General features: G+C 42.9%; 1 protein-coding gene across 2 annotated transcripts in view; it reads left to right on the top strand.

Annotated features, from left to right (window-relative positions):
• Positions 1-713: 713 nt before the first annotated feature.
• Positions 714-22,535, top strand: part of Nek7 (NIMA related kinase 7) — a 131,472-nt gene continuing 109,650 nt past the window's right edge. Inside the window, exon 1 of one of the 2 annotated variants that reach the window (XM_059280478.1) lies at positions 714-869. The gene's annotated coding sequence lies outside the window, so the exon portion shown is untranslated. Of the gene's footprint in view, positions 870-4,461; positions 4,771-22,535 lie in introns of those variants that run through there. The other variant, XM_059280477.1, reaches the window with a different exon arrangement.

The raw sequence follows: 22,535 nt of genomic DNA on the forward strand, positions 1-22,535 counted from the left end.
TACCGAATGACTAGGCTCTGCGCTCAAAAACGCCGCTGCATCTCATTTCTCAGGAGAGACACTAAGGCTGTTCTTAAGACAAACGACCTTGACAACTTGAAGTTAAAAGACTGGGCCATTCAACGGAGACCAGAACCCAGGCATGACGTACTCTATACTGCCTCCTAGCTGGCTGCCTCAGTAGTTCAAGTCTGGTTAGTGAAACAGTAGGAATCAAAGCATTGCTTTTCTAGCAGCTCCATACATGGAGAGGCAGACCCATATTGCGAACATGTGGCTTGCAAAGTATATTTATGTAATGTAATATTTCTGTAATTCCACTTTATAAGTATGCCCATATCTCAAAGATCCTGTATCTCGTACCAGGTCGTTCAACTTTCGGAAGCGTCCTGAAAAGGCATTCCCAGTGCTGGGACGTTAAAGTCAAGGTTGGCTTTAGGCAGACTCCGGGAAAACTCTTGTTTCCCTGCACTGACACGGGGTAGAGGCTCCTTAAACCACTTGGTAAAAGAGAATAGGATCAAAACACAGTGATCTGGAGGCAGGGGCCGACCGCCATAAGAGAGGCACACCCCAGTTCTCTGGAAAGCCGCTGCGTGGGCTCCGGAGCAGGGTGCGGGCGCGGGGAGGGGCCTGCGGCGGCCCGCCCTCTCCTCGGGGATGCCGGGATGTTTACCCTCCTGACAGCCGCGGCCGCGGGAGGAGGAGCGGAGCCGGGAGGATGGGCGGCCGCTAGGCTCGCACTGGTAAACGCTGGCCGAGCGGGGTGGGAGCCGGCGCCTGCAGCGGCGCGGGCAGAGGCGATCGGCCCGGGGTCCCGCAGCCCGCAGCCCTGCAGCCCGCGTGGACCGAGCGGCCCCAGCGTCCCGGTGAGTCTGCACGGCCCGTCCGGGTGGGGCCGGTGCTGGGAGCGGGCGGGCCGCGTGGAGCCTCGGGCTCGCGTGCCTCCGAGGTCGGGCCTGGCCGCCTGCAGCTGGCGGAGGGCGGTGCAGGCCGCTGGCGGCGGGAGATCGGCTCCCAGGAGCCGCGACCCCCGGGAAGCTCCGCTGAGCTGGTGGCGGCGGCAACAGGTCTCCGAGCTCCGACGGGAGGAACTCCAGCGAAGACCCGCCTCCGGGCCGAGCTCATTGGCCACCGTGGCTATTTACCGCTCGCGGATTGGCTCAACCGAGTCGGCTGCAGCCCAGTTTAGAAAAAGTGAAGTTCAGCTACCTGGGAGTCGGGGTGGCCGGGTGGCGGGGTCGGGCAGCGATCGAGACCGATCCCGGGCTGGGATGCCGCAAAGTATGAGCCGAGTCACAAAGTGGGTCTAGGTGAAGTTAGAGGGCAGTGGAGGAGGTTGCTGAGCAATGCCAGCTGCCTCCGCCTGGTGCTGGAGGCCTTGCAAGACCCACAGTAGATGCTTTTATGGATTCACATATTGTACTCGCAAAAACCTCGCTAAATACTAAGAATATATTTACTTTAGAGCAAGATATGTTTATGCCCTTTACAATTCTGGTGATGGAACTGAAGACAGATAAAACAGTATAGAGATGGGATAACTTTTTTCTCTTTAAGATTACTAATCTTAAAGGTTGTAACTAAAAACAGTCAGAGGCCCGTAATTTGTATTGTTAGGACTCCACTTTAGTTTCCCCTCCAAGGAATCTGCAGGTCCCAGTAGTCACGTTACCCTACAGCCGTTCACGACCGTGCGCTTTGATAGGTTGTTTTACAGAATACTCAGAATATGTGTATGATGAGTCGGTTCTCTTCTGGACGATGGGATGTTGATGTGATCCAAGAGCGGCTTAGTACCCACTCTCAAAAAATTTATAACATGTTTGGGACAACCGGACAAACTCTGAAAACGGTGAATAATATAAATATATATATACAGTTAAGCCTGCAGTGCATGGTAGCATTTCTGGCTGGTCTTCATGGCTGCTGTATTTGGTGACGGCCAGTGCACTTGATTCAGCTGGCATACCACCTAAGCAGTTATTTTATCTTCATAGCTCTCTGCTACACTCCGAGAGATCCGGTCCATAATTCGTTTTTACTTCCCAAACCGTTGCATCCTCTGCTTTGGCGGGGGTGGGGGTGGGGGTGGACGTTTGAAAAAAAACTTTACTTCTTAGAGGGGCAGTAAAGTGGATGGGGGTGGGGGATGAGAGGAGGGCCTGTGGAGAAAGAGGAGAAGGGACTCTGGGGTGGAGTGGAATCGGGGACCCGGTGACCATGCAGTCCTCAGATTCCGCTCTAAGGTGGGAGACCCCGCCCTTCAGGGCACTGACAGCCACCGCAGCCAATGGGCGGCGAGGACACCCGGCCCTAGCTCAGGGGGGCGGGTACTTCCTACCGCTGCCCTGGCCTGGGAGAGGGAGGCCAAGTTTCTCTGAGGATGTGGGCCTGTGCAAAGAAGGCCTGAGGCTCAGTCTTGTGAAATCAGTGCATAAAAATAGAGGGAGGGGGCTCTGGTTTCCTTGGCGCCCTTTGTTAACTTTCAAGATTCGGGCTCAGCTTGCAGTCACCGCTTCCACCGAAACCACAGTAGATAAGAAACGAACCTGGTCAGCAAATTAAATATAGTCGGTGACTGACTGGGGCTTTACCCTGGGGTCATCTGAAACTGAAAACCAAGAGCTGCCAGAAGAAAACTCGGTAGACACTTTCATGGCAGTTTGGCAATCTTCCTACGGCTAAGACACTCTTAGAGTTTAAAAAGTCAAGACTGCATTTTCAGACAAACAGACCTGTTTTGTAATCTGAACTACTCCTCAAGTGTATTTAGCTGGACAATACCTGTCTCACGTCACCCCTTTCCCACAAACATGCTCTCTTGGCTGGACACTTAGGAGATTTCTCTCCAGTGGTAAAACAGAAGGAAAACGCCCCTAGTCTGATGGCCGCACACGCGTGGAGGAGGGGAGCAGAGGCCGCATGGCTGGCATGCCCTTCCTTACTAAATTAAAACCCAGCATGGCAGTTTCAAATTAGCTGAAGTGCGGAGCAGTTACACTCTGTAAAGCTAAGTACTGCCAGGCCTCTTCTCCCACTTCCGGCCTTCTGGGGATTGCAGTTGAAGTCTTTCAGCCCTGGCTTACTACAAATTTAGGTAGTTAGCATTTACAAAAAAAGAAAAAAGAAAAAATTAAGGGATTTTTTAAAAATAGATTTTGTTACTGTAAGAATGTGCAGGGTAGCTGTTCCCAGTTTCACCTAAGCGTCTTTTCAAATATGTGAGTAGTGTGTGGGCAGATATTTTTCTTCATAATCTAAACGGCAATGTAGCGTCAGACTTACTGTAGTTCTGAAGATGTGTGAATGACATGGGTGGTTACTGTGCACACTGAATGGATCTATCTGCACTTCTACAAATATAGCAACGTTTTCCAAGAAGCATTTCTTTATACTTTTGAACTTGTTTCGCTTAATTCATCCTCTTGCAGTTTTTTTATTTGTGGAGATTTACAGGTGAAATAACATTAGATTATGTAAGTATAACCAAGCATATGTATTTGTGTAATTTAATGGAAGTTGACAATTTAATTTTTTTTTCCCTTGACATAGGGTCTCACTTTGTAGCCTTTGCTGGCCTGGAACTTACTGTGGATCCAGCCCAGCATGGCTTCAAACTCAGGGCATGCTCCTGCCTCAGCTTCTCAAGGGCTGAGATTATAGGCATGAGTTAACGATTCTTGGTTTAGAATTTTTAAACTTACACAATTTATGAGCTGTAAAGCATCTAGACTACTGTTTTGTCATTTGTCAATCAATAGTTTGATTAGGCCTATGGTATTTCTCAAAATATTTTTTCCTTCTAAAGAAAACAGCTTACAGTTTGTGCTTTTTTGATGATGGGTGGGAATGAGGACAGAGCCTTAGGAACAGTCTTTCCTTTTTTGAGCAGGATAAATGATTTTTTTTTAACCTTTATTTAAAAACCACTTTATCATACTTTGTATGATACCCTAATAGGATGAACTGTACTGGAGTTAATAGCTGTCCACCGTATTATGCAGACAGTGTACAAAAGAGAAAAATGTACTGGTTTGTAAAAATTTACAGATTCGTGTTTTCTATGATTTAGTGAAAATAGTCCTTTTTGTGCATTGCCACAGCTCTTGTGTGGACAGTAGTTAAGGGCTACTTTAAACTCCAACTGCCTTTGTACAGATAGGGATTCACAAACTCTAAACAGTCTGATAATAAGTATTTTTGGCTTTGTGGGCTGTATTGTCTGCTGGAGCTCCTGCCTTTATAGCCACAGACAATACCCATATATGTGGTTATAGCGGTGCTCCAATAAAACTTTATTTATATAGAAGATAACATCAAAGGCCTACACATGAATTCTAGGCCACTGAGTTTCTGACAGCAGTGCTCTGTAAACGTTTTTTATTCTTTTAACCTGTGTAAGAATTCTAATGAATTCCGTAGAATAATGGTCACCGTGCATTCCCAAATTCTGCTTGCTGGCATTCGTAAACATATGAGCCACTTAGGTTAGTGTCCTGCCGTGAAGGATAAGGGCGCCAGGGTAAAAGTGTTTACTAGACTAGAACAGATGCCGAAAAGATTTGATAGAGAAAATAATCTGTAAGAAGAGACAGAGATGCAGGGGGCAAATACTCAGAAAGAGAAGCTCGGAGAGGGGATGAGGGGGCTGTCTCTACAGTTAGGTTTAGACAGCCTTTGCGTCTGGGGAACCCCAGACCCATTCCTGTGATGCAGAATGAGTATGTGAGTGTGGACTATTTCCTGCTTCCTCTTTAGCAAACTAAGGTAGGATCCAATGCCAGTCACTTCTCCCTACTTTCTAACTGGTGAATTTTGATGTGTTTCATTAATGAGTTCATATTTTAGCCTGCTGGTATGACTGTTACCATTAGAGGGAATTTTGGGCATATGTGATTTAGTAGGCCCCTTTCTCCTTTTTCCTTTTTAAAGAAAAGTGGGAAAATTGAGAACGAATGTCACATGCCTGTAGTCCTAGACAGGGTAAGCTGAGTCAGAGAGTACTGGAAGTTCTAGAGCAGCGTGGACTACATAATGTCTCAAACAACGACTACATCTACCACAACAGAAAACAGAACAAAACAATGCCCCCTGCCCCTCAAAAAGGGAAAGAAAAGTGGACTTAGTCTTTCTAGTGAAAAAGGAAACCAATAAAAGGCCGCAAAGGGCCTGTTGTCAAGGAGCGTGTGGCCACAGGGAGAAGTCAGCCTCCTTCTGCTCAAAGAATGAGTTTTAGGCTGACTGGGGTGCAGCTCCCGAGAAGCAGTGGAATGCAGTGGAAAATGAAACACCTTGCAAATCACACAGTAGAACTTCTTCGTCCTAGCCAGCCGTGGATCTCAGCTGTATGAGAATTCTGACTCTGTAAGCCCTCAGGGAGGCCGGGTGGAAAGTGGGACATTTCGGAGCTTGTGGCCGGTTGCCTTCAGCTACAGGTAATGTCTTTATGTGACCCTCCTGCGGGCTTGTATTCTCTTTTGCTGTGTTTACCATGATGTGAAGGGTCCAGGCACAGTGCCCTGGGTTTGTTTCCCTTCCTGTCAGCCTTGTTGAGCAATTTTAGTTTGTTCAGACTGTGGTTTTTCCGCCTCACATCAGCTTGCTTTGAATAGGAAATGAAAACATCTTTGGAAGTGCAGAATAGTCGGTGAGGGGTGGTTTCATTTCACCCATTTCTTTATCCACGGAACTTTCGGGGGAGGGAGACGGTGGAGAGATACTTCTGATGACAGGTTCTGTCATCCACTCTGCATTGGCCCGGCCTCGCCTGAGGAGGGTGCCTCCCTGCTCAGCACTTACAGCTTTCTCTGCTGAATTCCTTCTTTCCCTTTGCCCTGTGATTTCCATATTTATAATTTAATGCTTTGCACATTTGAGATGGCATTGTAATGATTTTTTATTAGTGGAGCTGCAGTAAGGAGGAAGTTGCTGCTCTGGGGCCCCCGGAACTATACCCTAGCCATTGCCAATCACAGACGTGGCATCGCTGAGCCCTGGGATGCCATAGCCATCTGAGTTTCTTAGGGCTGCTCTAACAGACTACTAGCCGGCAGCATAGAACAACCCGGATTGATTCCATGCCAGTTCTGAAGGATGGGAGTTAGAGGTCAAGTTTCTCTTTGAAGGCTATGGAAAGTGTGTGCTGTGTCTCTTTTTTCTTTTTTAACTTTCCAGTATTGGTGGCAGACTTTTTCTTTATCCGGTTAATAAATATGTCGCTCTAAACTGCCTCTGTGAGGAGGTAATGTCACTATATGTCTATATCTGTGTCTTGCCATACAAGGACATCTTAATAGCTCTATCTTTATCTCCAATCATTTTTTTTTGTTGTTGTTGTTTTAACTTGAGAGGTTTATTATGGCGCACAGCTGCAGGAAGTACAGCCCCTTATGTGAGAGGAGTCATGGCGATGGGAGAGACTTGACCACGGTGGCAGGAGTGTGTGATACAATTTGTCCATAGCTTGGTGGTGCAGGAAACAGATGAGTGGCCAGGAGCAGGGCCAGGCTTTACCTCTCATTACTCTTCCTCCCCAAGTGATATATCTCTGCTAGCTAGACTCAGTGTCACAAGGATCTACAGCCTCCCAAAGCAGCAGCACCAGTTGGAGATGAAGGGTTCAAACATACCAGCCCGTGGCGAACGTTTCACATTCCAGCTGTAACGTTCTGCACTGATGCCCATAGGTGCGTGGCTCGCTCACAACTCAAAATATATTCAGTCTGACTTAGTCTTAACAGGTTCAACATTATTTAAAAGCCCCGTGTTTTAGCCATGAGCTTCTGTAAAATGAAAAAAAAAATCTGAGTCATATATATATATATATATATATATATATATATATATATATATATATACAGTAGCATAAAGAAAACGTCATCCAAAAGAGGAGGGATGGGGCACAGAAGGAAAGACTCTGAGGGAAGCCTAGCGAACAAGCAACAAATTCTATAGCTCCTTATCCAGCACCCGGGGCCCTTGGTGGCAGCTTCTCAGCACTCAGGGGCTTAGGTAGACCTTCTTGTCTGGCTCTGCCATTTGTAATACTTGTGATTTATCTGGGGTTGAATCTTCATGGTGCCTGCAGCTTTCCTCTGTAGACATTGGTATGTTCCGGGCACTGGCAACATCCTGGGGTCTCCACTGTGACTTAGACTTCACTTTTATAGCTTTGTCCTTTGTCCTTTTAGGGTCTCTTCAGAGACCCTAACCCTGTAACACACTGTACCTCTAATTCTTGCACTTAAAATTTAGTGACAATATCTTTATCTATACTTTTCATTAGATTCTTTGCTGCATATGGATTTTAAAATTTCTGATGGTTTTGTCCATAATGGCAGATTTTTCAGCTTGTGGAAGGGCTGTATCTTAGAGATAAAGATAGGCATTGTTTTATACACTTACAATAGGAATAATATTCTACTGAAACAGTAAAATGAATGTTCTGGAACCATGCTTCCATTTCCCATTATTATCTTGTAGTTTCCCCGAGGGGACTGCAAATGTCCAACTTACTAAATCATGTATTTTCAGAAGTAGAAGGAAGCTGACAAAGTCTGGATGAGACCTCTCATTGAATGTGGGAATCAACTGAAACCCAGAGAGGCAGGCTCGCTCATCTGTCTCACTGGATCCCAAAGTCCTCGGATAGACAAATTATGCTTTTGTATGTCCTTTGTTTTCTAATAGTGACGAAGCCTGTGTAAGTTTCACGGGCTTCTGACCATGTGCACAGTGTGCTTTTCAGTTGTCTTGAATTACCAAATGCATGGTGTTTTGTTGGTGGCACTGGTTTGCTCAGTTCAAGACTTGCCGATAGACAGGTAACACTCTCCCTTTTTCAGCACCCACGTTAAAACCTGGAACACTTTATTCAGTCAGCAGATACCTGAATGCTCAAGTGTGACCTTGGGAAGTATTTCTGTTGCAGCGAGAAAAGAGGAACATCCGGGCTTGGTGTTCCATCTCTACTTTGAAATAGGTTTAAAGGAGAAGAAATGGCCAGGATAGAGGGTTGTCCTAGGGAGGAGTCCTTACTTACAGTAGTAGGTAAGACAGGAAAAGTTAGTGTTCCCATGTAGTCACAGGTTGTCCGTCATTCCCACACAGATCAGATACCTTTATTAGTAAACATCAAGCATTGCTATTTAGTATATTGAAAGTTTAATATAGCCACTGATATTTTCACCTTCCAATGTCTTCTCTTTTTCTGTGATGCAGACTTCAAATGGCGCCTCAGTTTCCTTTACCTGTTTAGTAATGATTTGCTCTTAGAAACTGAGTTGGGTTTATTCACTGTATGTGCTCCCCGTGTGGTAACAGTTCTTCTTGCCAAGTAGAAATGGATCAGATCAACACTAGAGGATTTCGTGATTCCTTTAAACAGTCTTTATCCATTCACTCATCTAAAATAATTAATACACTGAAAAGTGTGTATGGCTTTTCAAAGTTGTTGTCTGAAGCTTCAGTCCTCAGAGTGCTTGTGTAAGCAATTCTGATTTGATGATCATGAGCTTTGGTATTGGAAGGGTTTCTGTGTTGGAAACTTGGGTTGTCAATACATCATGCAGGTGATTCTCAAGCAGGGGTCCCTCAGGCTACCCCTAGAGACTGCTCTGTTACAGCGTTTTTTTTCTTTTGTTTTACTCTATGTGTGTGTGTGTGTGTGTGTGTGTGTGTGTGTGTGTGTAGAGAGAGAGAGACAGAGACAGAGAGACAGAGACAGAGAGAGACACACAGAGAGAGTTCTTTACTATTGTAGATATCATTTCCTTTCCAGCAGAGGTGGGCAATTCTGGGCATAGCTTTCTTCTAGCAACCAGGCTCTCCTGGCATATGTAAACAACATCTCAGCTCAAAATATGGATACGTGTTTTGAAATCACTGTTAGAGACTAACTGTAATTACTGAATAACGAAGATAAATATTTTCTGCATAACAACTGAGCAAGGCAGAGAAGCGTTCCACTTGAGAGTAGGTGAAAGGGAACAGCAAACATGTCAGCTTTCACTGCCTCCCAGCCCCTTGCTAGTGCGCTGCTGCTTAGGCTGTGCGTTGCTCTGCCATTTTTGGCATTGTTCCAGCGTTGTGGCTCAGTGTGAAAGCTTACCTCTTCCCTTGCTCCCGGGTTGCCTTGTTCTTTTTTCTTTTTCTTTTTCTTTTTTTGCATAAGAGCAAACTTCCTTTGCTTGGCCATGTAGAGCTTTTGCCTCTAGCTCCCAAGGCCCGAGACCCACCTGCACTTACCCACCTCAGTACATATGGGTTTTCCATCTTGAGTGTCTGTCTGGCCGGACTGGAAATCGTTCAAGAACGTTAGGATGAGTAGCTCCCTCCTTCCCCGCTTTTTCCATGACCGCTTTATTTCCACTTGGTGCTCTGATAACATGTGACTGAGTTCCTTCAGACTTCCTTCCCTGTCTGTAGACATGAGACTTTGCATACAAACGATTCTTTGTCTACTAACTCCTATTTGGTCATTTGAAAGCTGCTGCCAGTGATTTCTGTTTTAAACATATACTTACTTTACGAGCACTGTAGCTCCATTTTTGTTTATGACTCTTTCCCCATCCCCTTTCCCTGATGCTCTGTCAGAAGTCCAGGTTCATTTTTGTATCTTTCCAAATGCTAAATGCAGGGTTTGACAATACAAGCTCACTGAATGGCCATGGAGCTCAGTTCCATGTCTGGCTTTGGGGAGAGCGTTGGTAGAGTGGGTACGGACTCAGGTATGCATGGAGAGGCTGAGCTAAACAATGCAGTACTGAGTACAGTACGGAGTGCCAGCACTTCTGTCTCCTGGACCGTGATCTTGTACTGCACAAGGCCGCATTCTAGAACTCTTCATGAGGTCGGTGACCATGCTCAGGAGGTCAGAAGTTCCACATTTTCTGTCTTGAAAATGTTGCAGGGTGTTTTGCATATGTATTTTGAGAACATTCAAAAGACGAGCCAGCTGGCTGCAGAGTTTGCCACTAAAGTCAGTTTCAAATCAGGGTGAGCTTTTCTGAAGCCCTATTTGCCAGGGACAGACCACGTGACCTCTGGAGCCTCCCAGTCTCTTTCAGGTGCTTCTGTAATGACATTGCCTTTCTTTCTTATGTTTTCCCCTTTTCTTCTTTATTCTTCCATTCCCAGAGAAACTTAAGAGCTGGTTGGTGAGTAGCCGAAAGTGAACTGAACTGCTGACATTTAAGGAAAGGGCCATAACAGAAGGGAGAAAGAAAATCAAGGTCAGCAGTGGCATTTGGGAAGTATGGGCCCAGAAATAGAACCATTGGTGTAAGGTAGGAAGGGAAAAAGAGACCATCAAAAGGGAGAGAATGATGCAGTAAATATGAGAAAGGAAGATAGGCGGGTAACTTTCTTGCTGTCCAGTCGTTTGGATTATTGTGGATTATTATAAAATTGTAGACATGTAGTATGTGTCCTAGTTAGTTAGCATTCGTCTAGTTTGGAATTATGGTGGCAAACAAAACATTTCGATTTACAAGTGCTTGATTATTATTGTAGATATAAAAGCTGCTAGGTGACACCTGGTTTTGTTGATTGTTTATGGCAGGATGGAAGATGTTAGTTAATCCATGGCCAAAAGAGCCTGCTCCTGCTCTACCAGGAGGTGCCAAGCTTCATAGCCAGCTCTTTGTGCTTGGGGTCCTCACTGTCGTATCTAGACTATACATTGAGTCTGTAGGATTATGCTCCAGATTGAAGCAAATTCCCAGCTTTCCACAGTTTGTACTTGAGCTTTATGTATAGAATATGAGAGTAAATTAACCGTTAACACTGCATAGTATTGCCTGGCTCGCCGGTTTCCATTGCGGTATCTGATTCTACCTAGACTGACCTATCTTGTTAGATTTACTTCTGTACTCCCTTGTTTTAATCATACCTGACAGCTTAAACTTCCTTGGATGAATTGATTTTTACTTTTCCTCCCCATTGCTCGGTCTTTATGTTCTCTCACTGTTTTTATTCCGCTTTCCACACCTCAGCAACTCTATCTTAGTTATCAAAGGCGTCTTCATCTTTTAAAGCCCTGCTCCATATTATACAGAACTTTATAAAGGAGCACCTGTTTCTCTGCCTCTCGGCTTCGAGACCTTTCTCTCTCATCGTTGATAAGCTTGTCCCCCTGTGTTCCTGGAATATCACTTTCCGGAAGGTGTGAATCATGTCTGTACATGTTTGTGTTTCCTACAGGGCCCAGTACCATTCTTGTCAGAACTGGCCATTCAGGGAATGGCAGATGCCTGCTTCCCAGAGACTGTCAGGAGTAGGGGGTTTGGGCAAGTTCTAGCAGTGAGAGACCAAATGTCTAGGACAGTTGAGCAACTGGTTTCAGGGAAGGCTAGGGTGGGTGCCAGGCACATGCTTCCGCAAGGCTCACACAGCAAGGTGAGAAGGAGGGTGTACCGTGTGAAACAGCTGAGGATCTGATCTGGGAGTGCTCCCTGTCAGGGCATTCAGGGACCTTGACAGGAGACAAGCGCTTCGTATAGGAGTTCTAAAGTATCTCTAGTGGCACCCATGAGATAGGAACTCAGATTAGGTATGTCAGACTTGGATTTGCTGTGAGGAAGGATGTAGAGTCAAAAAAGACACTAGCTGGCTTGGTGATTAGATACATTGGAGGCATGAGTAAGATGGATTAGAGTAAGTGCCATAGGTTTGTAAAGGTTATGAATTTGAAAGGGTGTGGGGGACACAGAATAGTTGGGTAGGAATTATGTAAATACAGTACTAGTGTATGAAATTGTAAAAAAAAAATTAAAATTAAACAGTATTCAACTACAACAATATTTTCAAGTTTTGGTTTGATTCCTGTCAACTCTTTAATGTAATAGTCTAGATCACTTTAATCAGAAGAACATTATGTTTGTTGTTCCTAATATTACTTTAAAGTTGCAATGCTTATTGAATAATGTCTTCATACAATCAGGGTTTCACAAAATACATTTTCTGGAGAAAATGCCTTTTTCATCCATAGGCTTGTGTGTGTTGAAAGGCATACACTCACAGTTTGGCATTGTTGGCTGGCTTTTGCTCAGAGCAGGAGGACAGTTGCAAGGTGATGCAGGTTAGGATGAGAATCGTTTGGGAGAGTTTGCTGAAGGCAGGTTTAGCAGCTCCCAAGTTAACTTTGTGTCATTCACTCAAAGAATAGTTCAGTTCTGAGGTATGAAGAGTGATATGAGAACAACTGAATTTGTTTTCTCAGAAAGTAAATTTTAAATGTACTGCATGGCCATGGCTTTCTGCATAAAATCATTACCAACTCTTGCTGTGAGGCTGGAGAGAGAGATGCTCAGAGGTTCGGAGCTCTTTTACAGGATGGGATTTGGGTTGTAAGAGTCACAACTGCCTGTAACTCTAGCTCCAGGGGATTTGATGCCCTCTTCTTGTCTCTGAGGAAAGCACACACACACACACACACACACACACACACACACACACACACACACACACACTCCCTGATTCCCTGATTTAAAAATAATTTTGGGCCGGGCGGTGGTGGCGCACGCCTTTAATCCCAGCACTCGGGAGGCAGAGCCAGGCGGATCTCTGTGAGTTCGAGGCCAGCCTGGGCTACCAAGTGAGTTCCAGGAAAGGCGCAAAACTACACAGAGAAACCCTGCCTCGAAAAACCGGAAAAAAAAAAAAAAAAAAAAATAATAATTTTGGAAATGTTGCTAGTAAAAGGCTACTTTGTGGAATCAGGAGTCTCAGTGTTTTTTAATCTACTTGTGTTTTTCCTGATTTGCAGTTTTCTCAGAATTCAACTGTGTCTACCACTTAAGTACCAATACATTGCATTTTCTCCTTAATCTATTTTCCCTTAGGAACAGGATTAATTTTTTAAAAAAAGAACAAACAAAAGGCTGTAATTATTATACCTTTCTTTTTTTAATGTTTGTGTGCTGTGGGATAGACAAAGAAAGCTTGAAGTTTGGTAGAGGGAATGTAACAAACTGGCTTTTTGTTTGGTTCAATTTTGATTATGTCCTACTAACCTAATTATTCATTAAATAGACTGTTGCTGTGACTCAGGTCCTAAGAATGCAGTCAGGGCCTGGGCCAGGGTTAATGAAAATGTTCACTGGGCTGGAGAGAGCCACAGCAGCCCTGGAGTTCTAGCTTTTCTTCTTAGCCAGGGCCTGTTTCTCCATCTAGATCTTAGGAGCATCCGATGAATTGATGAGGAAGATTTTACAACCACTTTATGCATTATAGTAAACTGTAGTATGTAAAGAAAAAGAATTGTGGAGGATCAGAAGGAAGGCAAAGAATGTTAATAATTATGAACAGTAAGGCATTTTACAAGCAGAAGGTGCAACATTTGTTAATTCAGAAATGTTATTCTTTCGCCTTTATTTTGTTTAGATAGATGCTATTTTCTGCGTTTTTGATGATTTTTCTATTAGTGAGTGCTTGTTTCAGACCAAAGGCTGTTGGAAACAAATGACCTTAGAGTAAATAATTCATACAAATCCGAGTATTTCTAAGTTGTTGGCCTCTATTCCAAAGGGCCTTCAACTTTGTTGTGAGAGAAGTCACTACTGTGCATTATTTAGTACAATAAATTCAGCAGAACATTTTTAATAATCAGATTTGGAGATGGGTCCAAGTTATTTATTATGCTTTCTTTTTTTTTTGTCCACATAAACTAGAATCATCTGAAAAGAGACTTCAATTGAGAACATGCCTCTATCAGATTGCCCTTTGACAATTTGTCTCTGGGGCACATTCTTAATGATTGACATTGGAGGGCTCAGCCCACTGTGGGCGGTGCCACATTAGGCAGGTGGTCCTGGCTTGCCTAAGAAAGGTAGCTGAGGAAGCAGGGGCGGGATGGATGGACTCTGCTACAGTTCATGACTCCAAGTTCCTACCTTGAGCTCCTTCCCTGGGTTCCTTTGATGGAGTGTACCCTGGAAGTCATATAAACTCTTTCCTGCCTGATTGCTTTTGGTCAAGGTGTTTGTCATAGCAGTAGAAAGCAAACTAACACGTTCATCCTAGCTCTTTATGTCAATCTATGTGCTGGGACATTTAACAAGCATACTGGGCTTTAGTTGTTGCTGTGTGAGCAAATGTATGGCATGGGAGTCACATGAGCGGCCTCTGCCTACAGTTAACCTAAACAAAAAGTTTATCAGGAGCTTTTTTTTTTATTTATTTTTTGACAAACTTCTTTAAAAATCCAAATGGGGATCTTGTCTTTCACATTCTCGAGAGAAATTCTGTGACGAAAAGCAGAAGAAACAGTGCTCTCTCTCACCCCTTTATCATTTCACACTTTGGAGAAGCATCCCTGACTTACTCTTTAGCCTTTTGCACGGAAGGCGGCCGACGTTTGTCCCTTCTAGGATAAGGATTTGGGATCTCGCTGTATGGTTGCACCTGGACATAGTGCACGTTCCTTTAATGAGGAACAACTGAGGAAGGAGGCAGAGCTCTTGCTCTTAATCACCTCAAGTTAGATGCCCATGTGAATTTGCATTCCGGTTCCTGACGGCTAGGTCAGTACTCTTTATAATCACTTTTTTCTTCTGACTTTGTTTATTCAAATATTTATTGGAGTTTGTGTATCAGAGGTATACAAATGAGGAATAAACATCCGGCTTCTAAGTCGTTCTTGCCTCAGACGTTTAGTAGACGGATTGGACCACAGATGGACTTCATTAAAATTTATGGCGACGGGGAGTGTGCTAGTTAGTTTTGATGCAGTGATGTAAACTGGAGGCATCTGCGAAGTGGAAACCTCAGTTGAGAAAATGCCTCCATCAGATTGGCCTGCGGGCAAGTCTTTGGGGGGGCATTTTCTTAATTAATAATCAATATAGGAGGGTCCAGTCCAGTGTGGGCAGTGTCACCCCTGGGCTGGTGGTCCTGGCTTGTGTGAACCAAAGCAAGCTAATGTAGCCATTAGGAGCAAATCAATGAGCTGCTTTCCTCTGTGGCCTCTGCTTCAGCTCCTCCCTCCAGGTTCCTGCCTTGGCTTCTTCCCTGGATGGACTATAACTGAGCCAGATAAACCCTTTCCTTCCAGAGGTGCTTTTGCTTGGTGCTGCATCACAGTAACACAGACGCAAACTAGTACAAAGGGTTACCCCGGAGGGAATAAGGCCCACTATGACAACCAGCTAGGAGGGCTTCTTCAGTAAGATGGCACAACCTGTGGCAGAGGAATGGAGGTTTGAAATAACCCGGCATTTGGAGGAATATAAACGGTGTATTAAGGCCAGAATGTAGTATTTCTATGGGGAAGAATGCTGATGAAGACAGACCAGGGCTCAGAAAATTATGCTTTATTCATTAAAGGGGTTGTCAACATGGGAAGGACAAAGTTATTTGATTGTCTTCTCAGATATATCATTATACACTTTCTGTATGTTTAATGAGCACATAGAGTAAGAATTACTACTGAAACCAGGATGAGCATGAGCAGGTTGTAGTACTGGCAAGAATCGTGAGGTCTTGGTTGAGGAGAGAGAGATGTGGGAGGTAGAATTAGTAAGAAATGAGGACTTCTATGGAGGTAAGGGGGTAAGTAATAGGGTTGTTATAACCTAGAGAATTGTATGGGTGACCGAGGCAGCAGTGCATTTGTAAGAAAGGGACTACAGGATTGAATGGGTTTAGAATGTTTAGGACTTTAAACATACTGTGCCTGGGCTGTTGGACAGAAAAACATGGCCGTCACAAATGGCATTGTGGAGCTACAGGTTTGAAACTCATCAGTATGTTGGAGACAGGCTCTGTGCCTCTGAAAATGCATGACTATTGATTTAAATAATCAAGGGATTTACTGTTAAAGGAAACCTGAGCAAAAGAATCAGCAGCCTTGTTTATTGATCATGGAGCAAGAGGTGCATTTTGTATAGAAATGATAAAATAGATAAAATAATTTCCCCATCATGCTCTTCATCTTAGATCCACCTGGCCAATTTGCTTTATTGCAAGTGAGCACAGAGCAGTAACAGTTACACATGTAGTATTCTGAACCCGTGCATAATGAAACCAAGTTACTGGAACCAGACTCCTCATCAAGAAATTGGAAGTGATCAGAGTATTCTTTTTATTATCACAAAACGTCAAAAGTAATGCAACAGTTACTTTAATAATCTGAAGAAAACAGGGTAGTGACTAAAAAAAAAAATGTGTGCAACCAAATTCTTATTTGTGATGTCAATGGAGTGATATGCTTACATTTTCAAGGATTAGAGAGGTGTAGGTTGCATGTGAGCTTTTAGAAATTACTTGGAAGCGTGCGATTAGAGAATTACAATTTCCCAGAGGTCATTGGGGACTGGAGATCTTTGAACAGAAGCTCTGTGGAGGAGCACGGGAATAAGTGTAAATGCAGCAGACTAAACGGGTGTTCTGCAGGACTAGAAATGCTGCCACACAAAGCAGAAGCAGTTAAAGAGATAGGCCGGGGTTGGAAAGTCCTTAATCTAAGAACTAAGAATCGGCTATTAGGGAACAGGGAAGAGGCTTCAGGATCAGTTCCTTAGCCAGTGTGGGGCTGTATTCCACAACCTCTCAAATGAGCACACGTGTTGTTGAGGGAGGCCTTCGAACAACTTGGCATTGCCATCAGTAGACTATCAAATAAGGGAGGCAGGGCTATATGCTTGTTTTTTTAAAGCTTGATAAGATCAAAGCAAGAAATCATGGTCCCCATGGCAGGAGGTTCAAAATGGTGTGTGTAGGGGGTGATTTACACCCAAGACAGAGTGTAAATAAAACATTTATTGCAGCGTAGTAATGGATTTGTTCGAGATTTAGATTAACGGACAGTCCTCAACTGAGTGCACTCAAAAGATACCATCTCAGAACCAATCAAGTGAGGGAGGTTAAAATTAGAAATAGGCCAAGGCCCATCAGGAACAGACAACAGAAAAGACAGAGAGGTAGCAGTGTGACTACTAGAGTAGAATTAATGAGAATAATCATTAGACAAGGCTGAAGAGTTGCCTAGTGCCCTGAGAAGTCATTCTCTAATAACTGGAATAACTAAAGAAATCCTCCAATAATCAGAATAGCAAAAGGAATGTGAGTCACCCACACAGTTAGACTTCTAAGCTTAATTTCTAAATTTGTGCTTTAACATTTTATATTAACTGAATAGGGAGCTTCTAACCCATACTATTGCATTGCTAACCAAAACCTGCCAGAATTAGGACCAAAAGAAAACATTTTGATCATCTATTCACCAAGCCATGTCCAAAAGCTTACCAGGATTTTCCAAGGTAATACTCCAGATTTAATAGAAATTTATAGCCAGCCGAGTTTGGAAAAAGCTGCATAAGGCATCTTTGGGCATAGCACAGTGCACTGTAGCATATTAGGAACCTGGTCACTCAGTGTCCTGTTGACTCATTTGACATGGATGCTGCCCTTTTGAATTTTGGTCATGAAATACCAGTTAACATGTCATAGGACACTGGTCTTTTAAAGCAGGCTTTGGAACACATAAATATAAATGTACAAATATGTGATAAAATTAGAACAATAAAGCATGTAGTTGGAGCCTGCGAGAGATGTCTTAGTAGTTTAAAGCACTTGGTGCCAAGGCTGAGGACCTGAGTTCCCTCTTCAGGACCCACAGGCTCTGGGGCGTGGAGAGAGTCTCCTGAAAGCTTCATCAGCCCCCACCCCCTGCACTCCCCGTGGCATGTTGTGACCCCTCAAAGTAAATCAATATAGGTAATAAAGGGATTTGGTAAAGATGTGGTTTATGTAACTATATCAGCATATTATATAGTAATATATATGGTTAACATACATTACTTATATTGTACTTTATGAGATAGTTTTTACGCTTATGTAAATTTGTAATAAGAACGAAATGAAATTACATGTTTAACCATAATAATGGCCAGGAGTTGTCTGAGCATTGATAAAGATGACTTGCTAGGAAACAGTTGCATGGTTCATTGACTCCTTGGTTCAGTAAGAGTTGTACGCTGAGCTGAGAGGAACAGGCAGCATTCGCTGTCATCTGATGCTGGCTCCTCTTTAGTTCAAAAACCAAAAAATCCTCTTTAAAAACAGGGATTATTGTTTGACCTGGGATATGGCCAGTTTAATGTTATAATTTCATATAAGCCTGCCTTTTTCCCCTTTTTTCTTTTCTTTCTCTGCAGACCAGGCTGGCCTCAAACTCAGATATCTGCCTGCCTCTGCCTCCTGAGTGTTAGGAGTAAAGGCGTGCGCCACCTTGCCCATCAAGTCTATGCTCTTAATTGTTGTAGTTTAAGTTCTTTGATAGAGGAAATATGTGAACTTTATGATTTTTTTTTTTTTTTTTTTTGGTTTTTCGAGACAGGGTTTCTCTGTGTAGCTTTGCGCCTTTCCTGGAACTCACTTGGTAGCCCAGGCTGGCCTCGAACTCACAGAGATCCGCCTGGCTCTGCCTCCCAAGTGCTGGGATTAAAGGCGTGTGCCACCAACACCCGGCCGAACTTTATGATTTTTATTATTCATTCTAATAAAGAGCCTTCTTAGGGCTTCATTGGTCTAGCTATTTAAGTGAAAGCATTATTTGTAATGTAGCCTTGTATAATTTTAAGATTAAACTAGACTTTAGAAAAAAAAATGTTGTTGTTTTCCTTTTTTTAAAATTGTGAACCACCATGTGGTTACTGAGAGTTGAACTCAGGACCTCTGGAAGAGCAGCCAGTGCTCTTAACCGCTGAACCATCTCTTGGCCCCCTCTCCCCTTTTTTAATTGTAAAACACGGTTTTTCAGAATTGAAAAAGATGGTCTTTAGGGACAGGGTTTTATATTTGGCTAGTTTATGCAGCAAGTCTTGAATTCTTAAGATGAAGCTAATTATGGGCTAATCCTTAAGTGACTAGATGTTTATAAAGATTCTTGAGCACTGAAGTGTGTCTCTCGGCATACAGGACGCTGAAGCGGCTCTCTGGAACAGAAGCGGTTGTACAGGAAAATGAAGGGATTTGGGGACCTGAGGCCGGGCTGGAACTTTCCAGGATGCGGTTGAGTCTTGAACTAAACACAAATTTCTGTGGTCTTGGCAAATGTCTGCATAGTTCTTAAAGCCCTAGCCTTGACCTGTGGCATTTGAAGAGTTTGAGAAAATGTTCATATGTGGATTTCTGTACTTGTTCCTGCCCAGAAGGAGCTTCCGGCACACCCAGCTAATTCCGTGTCCGTGAGCACTTGCACATGCGCACAGCACACAGGGCTATGGCTTCTCTTGTTAAATTTCGTATCTGTAATCTGTAATTATTTCCTATTCGCTCTGTGGTAATGTTTTCAGAAGTCTCCCGTGGAAAAGTTCTGCGAAGTATAAAACAGTGTGTGTATTTTTGCGGGAAGAATACATACCAGCAGAGTTTGTAAACCTTAAAAATCAAGACAGAAGGACAACTTGAAGATCTTTTTTGTTTCCCTTTTATATGGGTTTCCAGTTCAAAACTAAGCTTGCCATAATATTTAAAAGCCATTATTACATCGTAGAAAAAGTTCATCAGTAATGTAGTTGTGCCATAACTTGTAATTTTGATGTTGACATTGTTCCTCTAGTTTGTTCCGAATGAATCCTGAGACCTGTTTTAACTGTAGGTTGATGAAGACATGAGCACAGGTGGATGAACTTTTGTGTCTTCCTAACAGTGTGCTCAGGAGTGGGCAGACTTTCCCTCTGATGCCGGATTGTACAGGAGAGATGGGAAAGGCTCTGAGACAGGCCCAAGGACTTCCTAAGTCGCCTTGGCTCAGGAGTGATAGGGTCAAGGCCAGAGGTAGTACTTTTTGTTGCTATCGCTTAACACATCTCTCCCTTTTTGGATGCACTTTCTTGCTGATAATTATGACTTTGTAACCCTTTTAAAATTATTATAATCAAATTACAGTCTTATAGGGAGGTAGTCAGATGATAATGTTGCTTTTGTTTACTGAAGAATCACAACGAGAATACACATGGAGTATTGTCAAGAAGTTATTTTTTGCCTTAGAGGAAACAAATTCACAGTTGTAGTAAATGAATTACCTTCATATAGTCATTTACTAAAAATTAAAGTGTGAATTAGTAAATAGGCTTAGAGTTCAGACATTTTTCAATGTTGATTTGCAGTAGGAAAACTGTCTGTGGAATACTGTATGAAGCAATGCTCCAAATATACATCCCTAGTGATTGACTTCATTTTACTGTAAGAAAAATATGGGGAAGTTTGTCAAGGGGGACAAGTTCTTGCGCAGGGGCCACCTGTTTTTCATGCTTTGCTCACTTACTTTAAATATATAGTACTGCCCATGTTTGCTGAGATAACTAATTATAATTTGAAATCTCAGAGCTTTGTGTTATCTTTAAATAGTTTAGAAAAAAAAAACCAAGTGGAATTAAAACAACATTAATTTTTGTTTGTTTTGTTTTTGGTGAGGTCATACATGTTTGGTATGTCACTCTAAGCAAATACAAAACTTTATCCTTCATATCTTACCTTTCAAATTACTCAATTTTTCTTTTCCATGGAAAAATTTAACTGAGGGGCACCTTTGGAATTACACATCGCTTCCAAGGTCATGCTCTGGGTGGCCACTAACCCACAGCACCCCTAAATCCCCATCTGACTCAGAATGTCAATAAACTCTGAATTTGTGTAACATGAGTTATTATTTATGAAGAAATTAGAATTGGGTGAACTTTAGAGACTAGACAGGATGGGAGGCCTGTCATCCAGTGGTGTCAGTTGATACCGAGGTAACTAAGGCTCGGAGAGGATGGTCAGAGGTCTCAGAGAAACCCCTAGTTAGACTTGGTGGAGTCTGTGTCAAGTCCCGCCTTCTCCCCTGTGACTGTCCCTTTGTGAGAATTTCCCGAGTGACATCCAGGCTGCCAAGGAGCTGGACAGCTGCAAATGTGAAGTCAGAAACTCACCAGCTTGTGGGACTCTTAGGTCTCATCCACTGGCTTTCAGGAGAAACAATCACTTGACCATTTGACTATTTTGCCCACAGACTAACCCATAATTTACATTTAAAATATAATTTACTAACATTTAAAAGCCAGCTTTTCTGACTCATATTCTTGCTGCCAGGCCCGGGGCACTTGCTTTCAGTGTGTATTATAAATAATTAATAAGTTATGGGAAAGCAAACACTTCTTTAAAAATGACAAATTAAAGGGCAAGTGGTTGAAGTAGAAACTCATTGAACTTTGTCAATTAATCAAATAATGTTATATTTTAGCATTATTGGTTTTCTCTTCTAATATAAAAGTGATAAACATGCATTTAAAATGGCTTTGTATGTTTAATATGTTGAACAAATTGTAGGTGTGTAGTATTGTTTGTTTTTTGGATCTTTGGCTTTTTTTGTGGGGGCCCACCACCCAAATAAATCACACACAGAGGCTTATTCTTACTTATGAATGCCCAGCCTTAGCTTGATTTGTTTCTAGCCAGCTTTCCTTACTTAATTTATCCCATCTATCTTTTGCTTCTGGGCTTTTCCCATTTTCTTTTGTAAATCTTACTCTTACTCCATGGCTTGCTGGGTGGCTGGCCCCTGGAGTCCTCCTCCTCCATTTTCTTTTCCCAGATTTCTCCTTCTATTTATCCTCTCTGCCTGCCAGCCCCGCCTATTTCTCTCTCCTGCCTCACTATTGGCCATTCAGCTCTTTATTAGACCATCAGGTGTTTTACACAGGCACGATAACAGCTTCACAGAGTTAAACAAATGCAACATAAACAAAAGTAACACACCTTAAAATACTATTCTTCAACAGGGTGTTCTTCGGGTTTATTTCTTTACATGGAAATAGACTGAAATAATCAATAGACAACACGTGGGAAAGGTCAGTAGCGAGTATCAGAATAATCAGCTTCTAGAAAGTTCTATTTAAGGGACAGTTTTAACTGGAAGACTGTAAATCCCAGAAGAATTGGAGATGCCTGTAATGGTAGCTCTCAGTTAGGAACTTATTTGTTGACATACTGATTTCACTAATACATGTTTCACTAATATTTAGGGGTTTTCTCTTTTGTTTAACTCTTGTATTGGGTAATAAGTAGCCCTATTTTAGCCTGTGTGTCTAGATAGAAAAAGCTGTTTTAAAAAAAAATCTTGGATGTGCATGCATGATAAAAGGGAGAAGGGAAGAGAGACAGATTATTTTGTAATTCTGCTTTCCCATCATAGACCAATTGCATGGATTATAAATCAATATTCAAAATTGCTCTTCTGATAGGCCTGGGGCATTTGATTTCAGTACATATTACCAATAATTAAGTAATCTGAAAGTAGGCATTGTGGGGCTAGTAAGTTTATGTTTTGAACATGGCTTCTGTTTTCCAGATTTTGAGAACCGTTAACTGTGTTCTGTCTCATACTGACTCTGTTTACAGCATTCACAGACGAGTTGAATAAAACGGAACACAGTTGGTAACCCACAGTAGCTTATTGTGTTCCCGGAAGGTTAATTGTGGAAAAAGAACTGTGCCAGGCATTCTGGGAGAGTCAGAGGGCTCTACTGCAGACTTTGCTGGTAAGGCCT

This window comes from Peromyscus eremicus, chromosome 15 (genome assembly GCF_949786415.1).
Source record: "Peromyscus eremicus chromosome 15, PerEre_H2_v1, whole genome shotgun sequence".
Taxonomy (NCBI): domain Eukaryota; kingdom Metazoa; phylum Chordata; class Mammalia; order Rodentia; family Cricetidae; genus Peromyscus; species Peromyscus eremicus.